Source organism: Chrysochloris asiatica, unplaced genomic scaffold (genome assembly GCF_000296735.1).
Source record: "Chrysochloris asiatica unplaced genomic scaffold, ChrAsi1.0 scaffold00106, whole genome shotgun sequence".
Classification (NCBI taxonomy): domain Eukaryota; kingdom Metazoa; phylum Chordata; class Mammalia; order Afrosoricida; family Chrysochloridae; genus Chrysochloris; species Chrysochloris asiatica.
Window position 1 is genome coordinate 8,294,873 of NW_006408624.1, and position 4,157 is coordinate 8,299,029.

A 4,157-nucleotide genomic window follows, 5' to 3' on the forward strand; every position below is an offset into this window, starting at 1 on the left:
CCCATCCAAACGGTTTACACACAATTTGTTCTATGATGCTGGCTGCTGTCCCCAAAATGTGTGAGCAAGCTCTTCTTTTCCCTCCAGCCTTCCCCATTTCTATCCCTTGTTTCCCTTCACCTCCTTGCTTTCTCATATTTGTTTTAGGGCAAATATTGCCCAGTTTGGCCTTACAGTTGGTTGTTTTAAGGAACACATCCTTGGTGGGTGGGTGGTGTTTATTTTATAGGACACTCTGTTGTTTGGCTGGAAGGTGATCTCTGGAAGTGGCTTCAATTACATACAGGTTAAAAGGGTATCTTAGGGTGATAGGCTCTATTAGGCCAGTAAGTCTGGTCTTTTTTATAAATTTGAGTTTTGTTTTATGTTTTTGTCCCATTCTAACAGGGATCTTCTATTGTGACCCTCATCAGAGTAGTTAGTAGTGGTAACCAGACACCATCTAGTTCTTGTGGACTACTTTCTTCCTTGAGTTTCTTTCCCTCTCCTTTGCTCTGGATGGGAAGAGACCAATAGTTGTATCTTAGATGACTACTTGTAATCTCTTAAGACTCCAGATATTACTTACCAAGTTAGGATGTAAGACATTGTATTTTTATGAACTGTGTTACACCAATTGATCTAGCTATCCCTTGAGACTATAGGCCTAGCCTTCATGCCTAGTAGTTCAGTCCTATAAGGTGTTTGGTTATATCTAAAAAATTGCTATAACTCTGCTCCTTAGGCACTCTGTTATATGAGGGTGAGCACTCTGGCTGTAGAATTTATTTTAAACAACTTTTAGAAAAGACAAATTTTCAACATAAACTTCTTGTCATTTTTCAACATAATCTTGCTTTTTTTCAACATAATTTCATATTTCAACATAATCTTCTTGCTTTTCAATCCACATTGTCCATTTGTCAATAAGCTTTCATATTTCCTTATTAAAAAATGTTTTAGGCAGAACTGCGAGCCATGCGAGCCATGAATGTGCCGCTGTCTTCATATGTCTTGGTGATTTTCTTACCATGTTTGGTAAGCAGCTTCTGTATGCTTATCTTCTCATCTTTCATGGTGTTTAGGTAAGTTTTCTTCCAACAACTTTTCAATAATTTTCTTTGTACTTGTTTCTTCCTGTTCTAGAATTCTGATCACCCATTAATTTTTTCTTCTTCATGGTGTCCCACATAATTCTTAGACTTTCTTCAGATTTTTTCATTGTTCTTCTAGCATACTATTATTGAGAGATTTCTCTTCAAGCCACTAATTAAGTTTCTGTTAATTTGTATCTATTCCTTTGTCCTTTCAATGTTCAAGGGTGAGTCAAAAATTATTCACACTCTGGCCATAGAATTTATTTTAATCAGCTTTCAGAAAAGACAAATACATCATTTTCGACATAATCACCTTGATTTTCAATACACTTTGTTAATCTGTCAACAAGCGTTCGTATTCACTAATTAAAAAATATTTTAGACTGAACTGTGAGTCACAAATGCACTACTGTCTTCACGTCTCCATCAGAGGTGAATTTTCATCTTTCAGGGGACCAAAGAAGTGAAAGTCTGATGGGGCAAGATCAGGACTACAGGGAGGATGCTTTAATACCTCAAAACAAAGTTTTTGTAGTGTCAACAGTGTGGGCTCACATGCATTGTCATTCAAGATCACAATGCCCTTGGATAGCAGTCCTCTGTGTTTAATCCAAAGTTTAGGCTTCAGCTCTTCAGTGAGCATCTCACTGTAATGAGCACTGTTGATTGTTGAACCTTTTTCCTGATAATGTTCCAATACTGGCTCTTAAAAATCCCAGAAAACTGTAAGCATCAATTTTTCAGCTGATGGTGGACTTTTGAACTTTCTTTAGTCGGCAAGTGAGGACGTTTCCATTCCACACTCTGCCATTTACTCTCTAGCTCATAGTGATGAATACATGTCTCATCATCAGTAATGGTTTTTTAAAAGAAACTTTTGCCTTCCTTTGAGTATCTGTCCAAATTTTGTTTGCAGATGTCCATGTTCATATCTGCAGTGACCTAGGATGGAAATTGTTGATAAAATAGTTCAGTCAACAACAGATTTAATATAACCGGAGCATGGATAATTTTTAACTCACCTTCACATAAGTATATATGCAGGCAAACAAATATGTATATACAAATGTCCACAAGTATACCTATATATGGAGTCTTGGTGTGGCACTGCAGGTTCATGTGCTTGACTACAAAGTCGTCTTAAACTGCAAGGTTAGCAGTTCAAGCCCAACAGTCACTCCTTGGAAACCCTGTACAGGATCTCTGTGGCCTGGAACCAACTTGACAGCACTTAACAACAGCAGCAACAACAAATACCTGTATGTGTAGTCCTGGTGTGGCACTCTGGGATAAATCACTAGATGGAAGGTTGGTTTGAACCACAGGTTGGCAGTTTTAATTCACCATCCACTCCTTGGAAACTCTTTACAGGGTCACTATGAGTGGGAACTGACTCGACAGCATTTAACAACAACAACAACAACATTACTGTTGTTGGGGGCCCTGGTGTGCACTGGATTGCAAGGTGGGTTTGAACCACAAGGTCAGCGATTCAAATTCATCAGCTGCTCCTTGGAAACCCTATACAGGGTTGCCATGAGCCAAAACTGACTTGACAACATTTAACAACAGCAACAACAATTACTGTTGTTGCAGAATTTTATCTGAGGGTGTTATAGCATTTATTGTGGTGATGGTGGTTGTGTGCTGTCGAATCTGTTCTGACTCAGTATGACCCTGTACGGGGTTTCTGAGGCTGTAAATCTTTAGGGGAGTAGAAAGTCTCATCTTTCTCCCATGGAGTGGCTGGTGGATTCAAACTGCTGACACTGACTCTGCAGTTAGCAGCCATAACCTACTACGCCGCCGAGGCTCTAGCATTTACTGTAGTTGTCGTTTATGCTTGCCTAGCTTTCATTGTCTTCATGACCTTGGTCACTCTGTGCTGATGTCCCCCATGTTGTGCACTGCCTTTATGAGTCAGAATCAATTCCATGGCAATGAGGTTCCCGTCACTGGAATCAACTTGTGTCTACTGTTTGTAGGAGCCCTGGTGTGGTACTGTAGGATAAGCACTGGACTGCAAGATCTGTTTGAACTGCAAAGTTGGTGGTTCACTTCACTCATCGCTCCTTGGAAACCCTGCTGCAGTGTTGTTATGAGCTGGAAGCACACTTAACCATCTAGTAAATGATTCTCTTTCCCTCCTACTCCCATCCTTGAGAACCACCAAAGAACGCTGCTTTCTGTGTGTAAACCTGCTCCTGACATTTTATAAAAGTGGCATCATACAATATTTATCCTTTTGTGATCGACCTATTTCATTCAGCATATTGTTCTTCAGATTCATCCATGTTATAAGATGCTTTTCAGACTCATCATTATTCTTGATTGTTAACATAGTATTCTGTTGTACATGTGTGCTACATTTTGTTTATCCACTCATCTGCTGATGACATGTTGTTTCCATCTTTTTCCTACTGAAATAGTGCTGCAGTGAACATGGGTGTGTATGTGTCTCTTATTTCTCTAGGATATATAGCCAGGAGTGGGATTGCTGAATTATATGCTATTTCTAGCTTTTTGAAGACATGCCATACTGCTTTCCACAGTAGTTGTACCATTTTACAATCCTACTATGAGTATGAAAGAGTTCCAGTCTACCCCTCACAACCTCACCAGCATTTGTTGTTTTCTGTTTTTTCTTCCTTTCTTTTGATTAGTATCATTTGTGCAGGGATGCTATGTTATCTCATTGCAGTCTTGATTTGCGTTTCTTTAATGGCTAATGATTGCAAGCATCTCTTCGTGTTCTTGTTGTTGTTAGGTGCCATCCAGTTGGTACCGACTCATAGTGAACCTGTGCATAACAGAATGAAACACTGCCTGATCCTGGGCCAACATCACTATTGTTGCCATGCTTGAACCTATTGATGCTGCCACTTTGCCAGTCCATCTTTCTGGGGGTCTTCCTCTTTTTCTCTGACCCTTCACCTTACCATGATATCCTTCTTCAGCGACTGGTCCCTCCTGACGATATGTTCGAAGTATGAGAGACGAAGTTTGGCCATCTTGGCCTCTAAGGAGCACTCTGGCTGCACTTCTTCCAAAATGGATCTGTTGGTTGTTTTGGCAGCCCAT